Genomic DNA, 15,950 nt, shown 5'->3' on the forward strand with positions numbered 1-15,950 from the left:
TAATTTAAGCATAGAGGAGCAAAACAAGGAGAAAGGCAGAAGAGAGTTAAGTACGGGTCGCCTTCACTATCTATATTCGGCAGCCTGGAGAAAGCAGCAGCCCCCTCAGGTAACTTTAAAAAGGCCCCAAAGTGACTTGACAGATCACGCAAAGAGAGGCCTCCGTTTCCTTTTAACTCCCCCCGGCTTCAAATAGCGTCCCTTCCCCTCTCCTTCGCCTCTTTTATCTCCCCCCTCGGCTTCCTCTCCCATTCAGGACCTTGAAAACGGAGCTGCACCTGCTTTAGAGGAATTATGGTAAAACTGGAAGTAACTCGCTCTCCCACCCCTCCCTTTTCCCAAGCTCTCAAGTCACATCTCCAGCGCAGACACAACCCCTGCGATTAGACGCCGATCTCCCCGTCTGAATGGGACAGAGAGGAGAGGAGGGACCCGCGGCGTAGAGATTGACTCCCCCCCTCCCGGCACACACACCCCTTGAGACTTCCATTGAGGAAAACGGAAGAGGAGAAGGAAGAAGCGGGCGCAGCCCCCCCGGCCCCACTACGCTACGAGAGAAGAAAACAGCGGGGGGGAAAAAAGCTTGAGCAGGAGAAAAGTATGACCATGCCCGAACTGTGTTAGAGCTTTCTTTTCTTTTCTCTCTCTCTCGGCCTCTTTCTCTTTCTTTCTTTCTCTCTCTTTCTCTCTCTCTCTTCTCCCCCCCTCCTCTTTGTCTCCGAGGTGTTTTAACTTTGGGGGATCTCGGGCATTTTCTGCACCGCAAAAGGGACGAAGCTGGAGGCGGCGACGGCGGCAAAGCAGCAAAAAGGCAGCAAGAAAGCGAGGCAGCCAGGCACATGCGCCGAGTGGGGGGGTGTTAAAAGTTGACTCTCGGTTCCGGGGCGCCGTTTAAAAAGATCCAAAAAAACCACAGGTTGGTAGGATTTCTTAAGGCCCCCCCTCCCAGCGGCCTCTCTTCTCCCCCCCCCCTCCATTCCCCTCTTTCCCCGATTCTCCGAAAACTTTCATTGTTGGTTGACTTTTTTTTTTGTTTGAATCCGGGCGAAAGGGGACCTTTTTTTTTTTTTGTAGTTCCTTCCTCTTTATTTTTATTTTATTTTCCAAGCAAGGACCGTTCTCGCGTTGAAAGTCTCGAGAAATTACCCATTATTTTTTTTTGCGCTCGGGGAGAGAAGGGGGGAAGGACGCGTAAAGTTGCTCAACTGGCCGAGCTGGTGTTTCTCTCTCCCGCGCCCCCCAGTCTCCCTCCCCCCCTCCAGGTGTTTTGGAAAACAGGTGTCAGGGGAGAACTGAGATTTCTTGCTTTGTTGGTTCCTTCTCTCCCCCCCCCTCCGCACACTTTTCTCCCACCGACCCGTGTCCTTCCTCAAAGGAGAGCCTGGGGGGTGGGGGAGGGAGAAACCCTTTTAAAAATGTCGCGGGGCTGCATGAGGTGGGGGGGTGGGAGAGAAGCGGCGGCGCGAACCTATGTGGAGAAGCCGCTCGGAAGGCGACGGCTGCCCGCCGCTCCGAGTTGGTTTGCTTTGGATTTCTCGGCGGTTGTACGTGTGTGTGTTTGTGTGTTTTCCCTGCTGACGCGACGCGTGAAAGTTTCGGGGCACCCGGGACTTCTGAGGCGAGCGAAAGACAAAGAAAAAAAAAAGGTTCCTGAGGGAGGCCAACTTTTCGGCTGGGTTTTTTTTTTGGCCGAGCCCGGGGGTTGTTTTGAGGGGGTGCGGACCCAACCGTCCCCCTCACACACACCCTCCCGGCATGAATGGGGCATCGGCCGGCGACGAAAGTGGCACGTTGGAAAGACTTCCTCTTTGTTCGGGGGCGGCGGCGGCGGCAAGGAGGCAGAGAGATAGGAGGATCTTTGCCTGTGGGGGGAGAAAAAAAAATGAAGGAAGAAGCGGCGAGCGTGCGTGCGCGTGAGTGTGAGGGGGGTGAGTGAGAGTGTATTTGGCTGTTTTTTTGTATGTGTGTGTGTGAACGCGACGAGGGGTTGGGGTGGGTGGAGGGAAGAGAAGATGTTGCAAAAACCGCTTTGGGGTTTTTCTCCAGATCAATCAGTTCGGTAAGTGTGTCTGTGAATTACAATTTATTGTGATTGACAGGACGGGTTGACTCCGAGGTTTTTTTTTCTTCTTTTCCGCGTTGATGGCCGTCTTGAGTACACACCGGGGTGGGGGAGGGGAGGGAGAGGGGAAAGCTTCGCATCGGGACGGTTTAATCCTGCTGTCCCCCCCAATTCCCCCCTTTCAACTTTACTTCTTGGAGTAACTTTTTCTGGCAGTAGTAACTTGGTTCAAATTCTTCCCTAGCCAAAAACAAAAACAAAAAACCCCAACAACCCCAAAACAAAATCCAGCTTTTGGGTTCGTTCTTGTTTGGGATTGTAAAAACTGTTGGGATGGTCAAAAAACATTAAATAGTTTTTAAAAAGCCTCAGTTGGACTAAATTTTAAATGATTTGATTGTAAACAACTTTTTTTTATTTAATAGGTCTGGTTTTTTTTAAAAGTGTAGGTGGAATAAAAGTTAGAAAAGAACGTTTCCTTTTACTATGACTTTAAAGGAGGCTTTGTTTTACATATTTTTTTAATATTGCGCAGAATATAACACTGTCAAAGAAGCTCCGTCAAGTCAGTGTGGCATCATTTTCTTGTTGGCTTTCCTTCTTTTTAATGTCACCTATGATTAGAAATGTTAGTTTAGGGTAAAAGTATCAGAGAAACTACTGGATATGTTATTATCCCTAATATAGTATTCTAATTTCTAATTCTCTCTCAAATGGAAGAAGTGATGATACAACGATACAAATGTATAATGTTGATTCAAATGTAAATAGCAGAAGGAGCAGCACTTGAAATAACATTGTTCAGTGCATCAGCTGAGATTTCTAATTTTTAAAAAATTGAAAATCAAAATTTCATTATTAAAATGAATCTTAAACGGACAATTATGCAATTGTTTCAGATTGGATATTTAGTTCCTTGACTATAGCCCAGTTAATCTCAGCCAGTATCCCGTTTCTTTGAGCAATTGAGAAGTTTCAAGCAATCTATTGAAACAATTATGATTTGCATAGATTTATGAAATGTATTAATCCATCTTTATAATATTCATTTTCCCACAATAGGAGCAAATAGTAGGTTTATTTCCTGCCCTTATTGCTAAAGTTCTGAGTCCCCCCCACTAGTTTTTCTACACATATGTTTATGCCACCCTTATACAAAATTTTGTAAGACAGATCAGTTTAAATACAATGCAGAATTTTTTTCTTTGATAAGAATTTGTTAATGTTGGCATCTTCCATTTTTAGTATGTACCTGGAACAAACACTTTGTCTTGAATTTCGTTTTTTGTTTAAAACTGTTTAAACACATTCTCCTCAAATTCATAATACATGTTGCATAGGAATAGGCATTACTGTATATTCTTTTTTAAGTACGGTATTAAGAGAAATGTGTTGGACCCCTTCATGTAAGACCTTTATTTATATATCGCTTTCCAGAGTTCATTGACAACTTCAAATATATGCTGCAGCCAAAAATTGCATTTGTCTCTTGAAGGTAAAGTTTATAAGGCAGTCTTCTACTCTAGAAAATTCCACTTTTTAGCTCTAGATTAGTACTTCAATATTTTCAGATATTGGATGTGGGGGTAGGGACAAGAAATAGAAATATTGCTTGATATAATAATGTAGAATATTAATGTAGTACTATTACAAGAAAGGGACTTGTTCCGCTAATAGGCCATTTTGTATGAAATTTACATAGTGTATGATATTAACCTTCAGCCAATAGAACTCATTGGTTGTATGTGTTAGCTGGTAACAGCATTGAGCACTCTATTGAGAAAGTTCATACAAAATTAACTTTATTTAATCCTATATACATATAGAAGTAAAATCAGTAACTTCTAAATGGTATAAAACATTCCAGTGCTGCAATGAAGCAGTAGCAGTACTCTTGATTTTTATTGTATTTTAAAGTAAAACTAAAATCTAAAGGTAAGTGATCTTCAGATAATTTGATTTCAGAATATTTAATCTTTTTCATTCTAAATTAGTAAAAAAAAATCAGGCAGATTCTATGAAACTGGGCAGAAAACAATCTGGATCAGATATATTATTTATTGTGCAAACCAAATTAGAACTGAAAAATGATTAAGAAAATTATTTTTTTTCATGTGGGATTGGATGTATTAAAAGTCATTCAATCTATATTTTGGAGATTTCTTAGAAAGTTATTCAAAGTTCAGTTGAGTCCTTGAATGAATATTTGGTGTGTATGTCTGTGTATAATTTATATGTAAATCTGAAATGTGCAGAGTATAGTAAAAATAATTTCCTAAAAGTACAACAGTTTTAATGTATGCGATGTTTCATAAAATTAATTTGGGAACATTTATCAAAATCCTGGGTACTCTATTCATTTATGCATTATATGCCAGATCAAAAAAAAAAAGCATTGAGGTAGGAAAGAACTTCAGAATATGTAAGGATGTCTTATCACAGGTCCGTTGCACAATATTGTAAGAAAATTAGGAAATTGGCATTGAATTCCATTATTCTCAGACTGATAACTTTTTAAACCATAATGGTGCTGAGCACCCTGTTATCCTAATGCCACACATTTTAAAATTATAATAAAAAAGACTGGGTTTAGGACTAAAGGATGTCAATGAGAAAATTGTTTAAATGGGTAGCTTATCCATTTAAATTTAATAATTAACATTTCCGTTTATTGTTCCTTTATTAGAGGAGATTAAAATCAAGAACAGAGAAGAATTTTGGTGTGCTCCTAACTCAGATTTCCCGTATAAGAAAGAAGGATTTTTTTAAGACTAGGAAAAAAATCTATAAAGCAAAGAGCAAATAAAATAAGCACTTGAGGCGCTTTCTCTTTTTCGTTTCTAATAACCAAGCCGGGAACTATGTGCAGTCAGTTGTGAAGTTTTTGCCCAAAGAAGCCTAGGAGCATTTCTTTTCTCCTGGCACAGGGGATGCTTTTGAATCTGATAATGTTTGTGTGTGTCTTGCTGTGGGGTTGGAATAGGGGAGGAGGGGTGGGGAGGTAAGCTGAAAATATATTTCTGTTATATGTGGAGGAGAAGATTGGAAAAGGAAAAGATTCTGTTGCATTTTATGGTCCAATCCTATGCATACTTACTTAGAAATTAATCTCATTATGTTTAATGGAGCTTAATTCCAGGAAAGTGTATATACAATAGTTTTAATCAAATCTTTGTTTATATTTCAGAAGTAGGGTAGTGGAAATTTTTTAACCTATATGTTACAGAAGACGGAATGTGGGAAAGAGGCACACATAGATTACCCATGTATGTTATTTATTTATTATACTGTGAGTCTCTATAGAAAGAATGGAATTGTGTACATTTTTACCTGACCTCTACCACAGCAGGCAAGTTTTTTTCCCTCTCAAAAAGTTGAAGAGGAGAGAGAAGAGGGGGGGGGGCAGGGATTTCCTTCTTCAAATCTCCCCTGCTAGCAAGCGTGTTTCTTACTAAGGAAGGCATTTTCTCTCCCTAGAATTGCACATCTGTGCTTTAAAAGGCAACTTAATGCTACAAAGATACTTGATTTTGAAGTTCTGCAAGACATTGTTTGCAGGCTCTTAATGATCAAACTTTAAGGTAGAAATAGGTTACTTTATTAATTCCTTATGGAGAAGGTCGCTTTTGACTGCAAAAGTATATTGTTTCTTCAGAGGCATCAAACATTTTTAGCATTATTTATCAGCAACTTCAAATCCCAGTGTTGCCCATTTTGATTTAATTATTTTCCATTCCACATTGTTGTACTCTTGGATAGAACAGGATGCCACCTTTCAAACTTGGCTACTTCACTTGCCTCCAGGGCTGAGTGATTTCCTCCTTATTCTGTGAGTAATTGCTGCACGGCAGGTTAAAGCACACCTCCCAAATGTTTGATAGGAAGGAGTGATGATTTAAAGTTAAGTGAGAACTAAAAATCTTTCTTCTGGGAAATGTGAGTAATATGTAAGTGTATTCTAAAATAAACTTACTTTAAAAGTTTACTTTAAATTTTGTCGAAATTTGCTAATTTCACATTTCATGGCTATGCTTCAAATTTGTCAGCTACTCTTAGCCTTACTTTGTCTTAGTTACATTTTTTGACTGTTGGTCCTTAGAAGTTATGTTCTTTGTTAGCTATAAACAGTTTTCTATACTAATCAAAAGCTTTTGAAATGTTCATTTTCTTTTTAAATTGCGAATGTTATTTTTCTTATTGGACTTTGTTTTGTCCATGGAGCAGTTTTAGTCCTGGGATATATAGTTTGCACATGAAATTTAAAATAATGCCCCCCCCCCATTTAAAAAAAATCTTATGGCCGAAGGATTTTCAATAAATTTAATCAAGAATGTAAGTAGAGACCTACTGAGCTGATTTTTTCTAACAAATTCTTAGCATGTGTTATGTGTGAATTTAACTATTATTATTGAATTTTAATCTATTTAAAGTATCTTTTCTTAAAATTGGGGTATCCATGGAACAATTTAACTACCCAAAAAAGGAAGAAGAAAACATTTAAAAGTGTAATTGTGCATTTGAAGATGTATTTGTGTAGGGTGAACTAAAGTTCATAGAGCTGTGATTCATAGCATAAACCTGATTTCTCATTTTGTTTATTCTGTATGGAAGAATGATTACTGAAGATAAAATGCAAGTACATCAGGTTAGTGGGATTGTTGGATTGAGCTGTGAGCACTATTGCCAGATTTTTAAAATTATTGTATTCTATAACATGCTCTGCTGAATTGCCTTTACAGCATTATCAGTATTTATCACCAAACAGTCTGCATTTATTTCATATCCTTTGTGTCTTTGAAAGGAGACAGGATCAAATCCTTTTATTCCCATGTTCTTTGAACCTCCTTGTTACCCCTCAGTGAGAAAACTTGCAGTAAATAAATGGGAAAATATCAGAATTTTTGATTTCTTTTTGGAATTCCTATAAATCTTCTAGCTGTATTTTAACTATGTTAAAACTTAGATTCGTTTAAGTACTGTAGGCATTTACAGAAAAATATAAACTACTAAGGATTTGAGTAAAAGGAGAATAGCCACTTTCTTTGATGTATTTGGTAAGCATTTTATTCTAACTTATTGACCTGACTGTACATCTAACATCACACAGTTAAGATGGGAGCTGACAGCAAACAGGAAGAATTCATTCCAAAACGATTTACTAAGAAATACATGCAATACATATGTAGTTAGCAAGAATCTTACAAATTATGAAGAATTGGAAGTGTAGTGTGCATTGTTTACATATTGATTAGATCTTCATACTTAAAGACTCAAATGTTATTTTTCAAATGTGCCGGTTGCAATATCTTGGCTATAGCAACTTGGTGAAATTTAAAAGAAACTGCTACTTACCTGCATAAAAAGATGGAACTGAAGTGTAGGTGCATAGGGGAATGCATGCAGCATTATACATTAAAAAGATAAAATGATCCATGTGCATATGTGGTGTAAGACTACAGAGCATGTATATAGTGTGTTCCTTGAGGGCAGGATAGGAACTAACATGTTTCTGGATTTATTTGGCGGTATTTGATCCTTTCAAACGGAAACTCTTTGTGTAATGACTCACACATGCAGGAGTGAACAAAGCAGTTTTAGGGAATTTATCCATCTGTGCAGATGGAGGTAGGCCCTGACTATACCCTTTTAAAAGTCCAGAATGAGTACCCAGGAACTTAGGACCCTGCTTCAATCCCCCATGACCCCATTAAAAAAAAGTTTAAAAAAAACAAAGGCAGAAAAGGAAGAGTGTTGCTGAATTACTTCCATAACTCCAGGCAGAGCTGGAATAATAAAGAGTTGATTTTCACAAGCATTGTTGAAGGAGATTTGGCATGCATGATGACTCTGTTTTTAGCTTGGGTTGAAATTTGAATTTGGCTAAGTAGTAATATAAATACTCCATTTCATGCCAAGCTGCAACTTTGTTGGACGGTACAAACTATTTTTGAGGCTGATAAGAAAGCTAATTTTGGTGAAGAATTAAGTCCAAATATGAATCTATAATCTGGTCCCATGAGCACATCTTATGTTGTATTCCTTAAGGAATTACGGGATTTGTTTAAAATAAATTTGAAAATAGCAAATTGTGTGTACCTTTTGACATTAAAAAATTTCTATATATTTTAAAAGCTCAGACCATCTTAAAAGTAGTGATTTTATAATAGTTACTAAATTACAGGTATATTTAATTCAAACATGTATTTTGCTAACCATAATCTGTATTCTTAGTCCTTCATTAAAGGAATTGTCTAATTTCATTATAAGAAAAGGGTAATCCCAGTTTATGGTCCGAATGGCAAGGAACTCCTTGAAGATGGAATAGATCTTTTAGAATTTTTGTAAAATGTGTAATTCCCCGAATACAGTAAAGGAAGCTTGAAGTTGTTGAGGTGTGTAAAGGAAAGGCATTTTTCCGATTCTAATATAGAAATAACTAAAAAGGGGAAATGGAAAATAGTATTGTAGATTCTTTAGTTCTACAAAATGAAATTATAGAATTTCAGTTATTGGCATGACATAGGAATAGCTAGGGTTTTTTTAATGAAGGAAATATGCCTTTAGGGATGTGATGAAAAGAAAGCTTCTCTATCTTTACAAACAGCTGATATTTAGCATCCCTTCCAATATAGTACTTTATATCAAGGTAGGTAAATATTGTATTTATTGCAAAACTGCTTCAAATGTCAGGACATATCTACCGATTCTGATATAATATATATTTAAAACTAAAAAAAAATTCCTCTGAGTATATTCTGAATTTAGGATTTATTGCAGTACCAAAAGTTAACTGATCACTTAGTCATTTTATGGAAGTCCACTCATGGTGACCTCAGACCATTTTAAATTTCACAAGTTATTGTAGATGAAAAATGGACTTTGGGGCTAAAGTTAGATTCCTGATTTGTGGCAGATAAGATGCAGTTCTAGTAGTCTAAACTTGTGTCAAGTATGTCTATTACTTAAGTTGGGTGCCTCTTATGTACTTGTTCCAATATTATTGTTGATTGCAAGTTCTTAATGTTGGCTTGAATATATCTGAGAGAGCAGAATTGGTGAAGGCTGCTTTGTAACATCTACACAAATCTCTTTGTGCACCTTGCTGTATCAAACTGATTTAAGATATGAAACACTGTTTTACATGGAAAAAGGTTGACTGCATTTGGGAAGTAGTTTAGATCCTTATTTGTAAGATATCGATTGGAAAATGATGATGCTAAAAATCAAGTGAGTGAAACTTAATAATTAGCAGTTATTTGTATTAAAGATATATTTAATTTGGACCATTTTTCTAGGTCTTCTTTGGTTCTGTTTAAAAGTTTCATATAATTTAATTCTTTTAAAGACAAATATCTAGATGTGAGCCAAAGTCCTAGGTATTTAATTTTTTTTCCTATTTGAAAATACTTTTAATGGGAAGGATTAATACTATAAAATCTAATATACTTCCGAGATGGCTGTACCCCTTTCAAACGGCACCAATTCAATTGGATAAAAATTTTTCTCGAAAATAAATAGAACAATCTCTAAATTTATTTGGCATAATAAAAAACCAAGGATAAGTATCAAAGCACTGCAGGATTCAAGACTGAGAGGAAGATTTGGTCTTCCGAACTTAGAATTATATTACCAGGCTACAATATTTTTGTGGATTAAAGAATGGATTAAATTGGAGAACATTAGAATCTTAGCAATAGAAGGACATCATATTAATGAGGGATGGCACTCACACCTGTGGGAAAGAGAGTGTATCAAACATTCACAATTTAGACAACACCAGATACGGAATATTCTACTTGAATACTGGAGAAAAGTAAGAAAAAAACACTACGGAGAAGTGCCTAGATGGTTATCTACATTGGAAGCTCAAATACACCCGAATATAATCAATAAAAATCCAATTAAAATATATGGAGAACTTCTTGATTCCAAGGGAGTCTTAAAATCCAGAGAAAATCTTAAAAGTGAAGGCCTGGAGTTAGATTGGTTACCATATTTTCAGGTACAAAGTAGATATAAAAAAGATCTAATTGAATTCGGAATATGTAAAAAACCTAGTGAAATAGATAAAATTTTAATAGGACCAGATAAAAAAATTATTTTCAAAATGTACGGTTATTTACTAAACTATGAAAATACAGAGGAAATAGTTAAACATAACATGATAGCATGGATGACAAATTTTGGTTACTCTATTCAGCTAGATGATTGGGAAAAATTATGGAAAATTAATTATAAGATGACTGTCAGTATCATATAAAGAGAATTTACACAAGATGTTTTATTGGTGGCATTATGCTCCAGCACGTCTAGCCAAAATCCATCCAAATATAAGTAATAAGTGCTGGAAATGCAAATCTGCCATTGGAACGTACTATCACATTTGGTGGTTATGTCCGGAAGCAGAAAGATTTTGGTCTAGGATTCAAAATTGGTTGAAAGAAATATTAAATTATCAATTGGAAATGAAACCGGAAAGGTATCTGTTGGGAATAATCAGAGGACAGCATAGCAAAGAAGACTACTATTTAATAACTCATATATTAACATCAGCAAGGTTGGTGTTCGCACAAACTTGGAAACAACAAAATATACCAAATGAAGAAATAGTGATTAGGAAAATGTTAGCCTGTGCTAAATTAAGTAAATTAACATATGAATTACAGAATAAACAAAATAAGGACTACTATACAGTTTGGGGGAAACTATATAATTGGACAGAAAAAAAATAAAAAACTGAACTAATGTTTAAGGGAAGGAAATGAACTACTAGAAACAGAATTGTAAAGTATAAAATATTAAGCAAATTTAACCTGTATATATATAAGTATGTCTATATGTTTTGTTTTGTTTGTATTATAATGAAAATTTAAAAAATAGCAGTTATTTGTAGAATTTATTCTGCAATATGACGAAGACATCAATCCCTTAACAATCTTAATCAATGGAATTTAAGAAATAATCTTATTTCAACTCAGGCTGAAGTTGCTTGTCTTTTGACTAGTCAGGGCAATAGAAATTGTACCATTAAGAAACACCCAATGATTGGTTCTAATTCCAGTGTTGTCTCTAGGGTGGTACAATATTTGACATAAATTGTTTCTAATTAAAATAGGAGGGAAACTTAATCTAACTAGCCACAAAGTATAGTTTTGGGAACTAATTTCAATAAAAATTACTCAGAAGAGCACTGAGATCCAGTATGGCTTTCCCAGCTTATCCTGATCTTAGAACTTTAGTTGTTCTTTGGTTGTTTTTTTTTTCATTTTTACTCTTTTTCTCATTCTGCATCATGTGCTGATAGAGGACTCAATTTATATAGAGACATGATATTACTCCCCTGCCATCTTGTTACAATTACAGGAAGTGTCTAAATCTACCACCACATCACTGCTGTTTTAAAGAGTATTTTCCTTTATATCTTGTAATTGCTTCACATTTGTTTGTCAAGGTTCCTTAAATTTCTCAATAGTGGTCCTTGGCAGCCAGTGGAAGACAAATTGTTGCCAGTACCAAATATTTACAGCAATAATAAATATTTAATTGTGCAAGTCCCTTTCTCCTTCCCCAAAGTCAGCTCTATTGGCTTAAGACTCTGGCTACAGGATCTGGCAGGTTGGGTCTGCTCAGTAATGAACAGTGCCCTGGTTTTCCTCTCTGCCTTTGTTTATTACAAGGGTGGATATATTAATCAGAAGGGGTATGGCAGTTCATAATGCCAAGATATTTTCTTAGCAAGTCGAACTTAACAGACTCTTTCCTCTTCCCTCAAGAAAAAAAAAGAAAAATCTGGCTGACTTCTTCAGTAAATAGAAGGGAAAAGTTGGCACTGCATGATGGAGAACTATGAGGAAAAATAACAAAAATATGTAGTCACTTGAAAGCAAAGCAAAACACCTAGAAAAAAGTTTTCTGCAAAATGTATCTAAAGTGGTACATTTAGATCCATATCTGTACTTTAGTTAGACCAAGTGACATAGTGACTGGTAAAAGTCTGTTTGAACTTTATACTGTTCAGTTTTATAATGGGATTTTTAAGAAGTCAGAGGAGCCAGGACTCTTCTTTTTAAAGTTCTGATTTTAAGATTATTTAATAAATTGCATCCATTACTTTCTTTTCACCTATTTTTGTTCCCTATGTTATACAATATCATATTTAATGGACAAAGGCTTATTTTTGTGGTGAACTGAAACTGAAAAAGATTTTACTCAGTGAAATAGCTTTCTTACCTACCTACCTTGTTTATTTTGATAAAATTATGCTTTGGTAATAAAATATGTATTTGCTTTGAAAGCACCTCAAATAACTTCATGTCATGTAACTGCTCCAAGTTATCCTTGGCAGAATGAATAATTTCTTTCTCTTCCAAACTCTCAATTAAAAATGAAAATAACAAACAACAACTTCTGTTTACCTTCTTAATTTCAAATGAATCCGTATCCCCTTCTGTTTATTTTGCATATGTGGAAGAACTTGATTGCTTTATGTTATAAATGAAGAACTTACATTTTTGAATTTGTATTTTCATTGATCTTAACACTTTTTTAATATGGTATTTTTTGCTTCGTTTTACTGATATCCTCTCTATGGCAGATTATTTCATCAATAGATGAATGTAGAATTGAGATGGGTGCTGCATTCATTTATCTATTATGATAGGTGAAAGATTTGTTTTCACTGCTGTTCTTTGGACAACTCACAGTCATGCAGAAGAGCAAAATAAACATGGCTTGTTTGGCTTTTTCACCATTACAGAGGCTGTTTGTCCAATTCCCAATATGTTTTCCATCTATATTTTTCCCCAATATTGTTAGACTATGAGAGGGATCCCCAAACCTTGCCACTTGCTGGCTGCAGAATTCTGGGAGTTGAAGTCCACAAGACTTCACAAGTTGCCAGGTTTGAAGACCTCTGGACCTCTGGATATCCCAAACATCCTAATAATAATGCAGGAGTTTCCCCTCTATGCTTGCTTATTTGTGGGGCAAGTATATTTTGCTTATGTATTTATGTGGTATTTTATGAGTGCATGTTTTTTTTAATGCATATGAATCTGGGCTCTTGGATTTTTATAGATTATTTTCTTTTTGTTAAGTATGTGTTTGTGCCATTTAAAAACAACATTGGATTATTTGTGTTACTTTTATTTTTGTGCATCTTCCTATGTTTTCTTTGGGGTGAAGTGTTGGTATGAATTTTTTTCTCTGGGAAATGTAAAGTTTACATCTGGTTTGTTTGTATTGTTCCTTTTGTTATTTTCTGTTTGTGTGAATTTGGTGGTACGGCTGTGAATTTTTATATAATGTATATATTTTGCCCATGTGTATTTTTCTGAGCTTTGCAAGTTTTCCTTCTGTGACATGGATATTTTTTGTAGTTTGGGGAAGCAGATACATGATTTGCATTTAGTGATCAATTCTTCTCTTCTGCTTTTGACCTGGAGAAAACCTAGATACAGACAGTTGTTATCAGAGAGGAATAGGAAAGAAAATGCAAAAAAGTAAAATTTAACCTGAAAAATAGTACCTTTTAAATATGCTCCTGGCTTGCACTTTTGGATTGATAAGAGTGCTGACTCACTTAAAAATAAGCCAAGAGAAACATAGGGTTCAGAGTTTCAGGTGTGAAAAGCTAAATTAAATATTTAGGATTTAATCTAGATTAAGATTTGTTGCCAAATTAAATTCTGATTTCTTACCTTAAATAGTTTCAAATATTAAAATGAGTTATGAAGGAAACTATTTGCGGAATAACATCATGTGTGAACAAGTTAAAGAAATAGTTAAAGTTACCCAGATAATTTATGTTAGATTGTTGCTGGTAAATTCTATTCAATATCAGGCCCAGTTTCAATGATTGATGCAGAATTCTTTTGAAACAATTCTAATCTCTGTTTCTTTGCTATGCAAAATATATACATCCCTTTGAAAGGAAAATTACTTTAGCATTCCATCACCTCATTTCATATCTAAAAAAGAGGATGATTATTTTACTTGCTCTCAACTTTGACTTACTGTTGGATGTTCATAGATATTGTAAAATCTTAAAAGTAACCATAGTGTGGGAATTAGTATCCTTCTATCATTAGTGCAGGATATGTCATCAAATAACATTTCCTGGGCTATTCTCTGAATATTTGCTGAAAAAAGCTCATTCTGACGGACAAGGGGACTCTGGCAAAATGCCTTCAACAATGTTATAAATTGCTCAAAGTAAATAATCTGATTTTATTTCTGAAAGGAATAATGATACTATTCTGTATGGCAAATGATTTTGCACGTTGATGATATTGCAAGCATTATTAATGGTCAGCCAGTCATTATTTATATCCAAAGCAGAGCTAGTGCAAAGGCATCCTATATCAGTGATGCTGAACCGTTTTTGGCTCAAGTGCCAAAAGGGTGCGTACGCGCGTGATAGCATACACATGCATGCCTGAATCCATAATGCAATGCCCTCCCCGTACATGCGTACAATCCCCGCACTGTCCATGTGCATGTGTACAACCCCCTCTATGCTGCCCTCCCGTGCATGCGCACATGCCTCACTGAAGCCTCTGGACTCCCAAGGTTTTCCTGAACCTTGCGGATGGCAAAAAATGGCTGAAAAGAAGGCTGAAAATCAGATGGCCAGTGTGCTGGAGCTCACTCACATAGGGCAACATCTTGCATGCCCTCAGATATGGCTCCATGTGCCACCTGTGGAACGCATGCCATAGGTTCACCATCACTGTCCTATAATGTTGGCTTTTTAGTGATATTTGTTTATCTTTTAGTCTTTTTTCCTTTATCAAGTTTATAGAAAAAGGAAACAGATTTAAATCAGTTTCTCACTCCTTTTTTCAAGCTTGACTTGCTTGGTATCCTTGACAGGGACATGATGTTAAGGGCTTGGTGGTACAGTTTCCTTGGAAGCTGCAGAGGGCCTTTATACAGGTAGTTCTTGGTTTAGGACAACAATTTAGATAAACAAATAATAATAATAATAATAATAATAATAATAATAATAATAATAATAATAAATTAGACTTGTATGCCGCCCCTCTCCAAAGACTTGGGGCGGCTCACAACAACAATAAAACAATACAGATACAAATCTAATAATTAAAACTGTAACTGAAACCCATTATCTTAAAAACAATTGATACTACACAATCATAACCACACATAACTTTCAATGGTCAGAGGGGGGGGGGGACACTTTCCATTGTAAAGCAAGGTAAGTCATGCCAATTATACACTCTTTTAAGTAAATCCCTGGAGTTGTTAACTGAATCAGCTGTGGTTCTTAAGCGAGTCTGGCTACTCTCATTGACCTTGCTTGTCAAAAGCTGGCTGGGAAGGTTTCAAATGGCAATCACATGACCTTGAGACATGGCAACCATCATGGTAAATACATGCCAGTTGGCAAGTGTCCAACTTTTGATTACATGACCATTGGGTTGCAGCAACTGGTGTAAATGTGAGGATTGATTGTAAGTTAATTTTTCGTGCCATTGTAATTTAGTCATTAAATGGGTGATTGTAAATTGAAGATTACCCATATGTCTAGTATTGCTTTCTGAGGACAAGAATTAGTCAAGATGTTCTAGATTTTCTATTATTTTAACCTGCATCTAGCAGCAAACAATTAGACTGCACATGCTCAGGGGAAGCTTTCCCAGTGGAAAACAGGAGGCTTATTAATATCAATTTTGAAAAACCACGAAGCAGGAATAAAATAAAACTGATGAAAGTCTTTTCAACATGCTTCCATTACACTTGGATATAATGGTAAATTCTAAGTCCCCTGTGCACGTTTTCTTTCACTGAAAATTGCAAAATATAATATTCAGAATGAAAAGCTATTTTTTATCTATACTTATGTAAGGATGTCTGAATACACAGA

The 15,950-nt window shown here is 35.9% G+C and overlaps 1 protein-coding gene across 6 annotated transcripts in view; it reads left to right on the forward strand.

The window, feature by feature from the left end:
- The first annotated feature begins 249 nt into the window (after nt 1–249).
- FOXP4 (forkhead box P4) overlaps nt 250–15,950 on the forward strand; it is a 215,572-nt gene continuing 199,871 nt past the window's right edge. The window contains exon 1 of one of the 6 annotated variants that reach the window (XM_070745335.1): nt 250–916. The gene's annotated coding sequence lies outside the window, so the exon portion shown is untranslated. Of the gene's footprint in view, nt 917–1,915; nt 2,060–15,950 lie in introns of those variants that run through there. The other 5 variants (XM_070745334.1, XM_070745339.1, XM_070745337.1 and 2 more) reach the window with 5 other exon arrangements.

Source organism: Erythrolamprus reginae, chromosome 3, assembly GCF_031021105.1.
Source record: "Erythrolamprus reginae isolate rEryReg1 chromosome 3, rEryReg1.hap1, whole genome shotgun sequence".
Classification (NCBI taxonomy): Eukaryota; Metazoa; Chordata; class Lepidosauria; order Squamata; family Dipsadidae; genus Erythrolamprus; species Erythrolamprus reginae.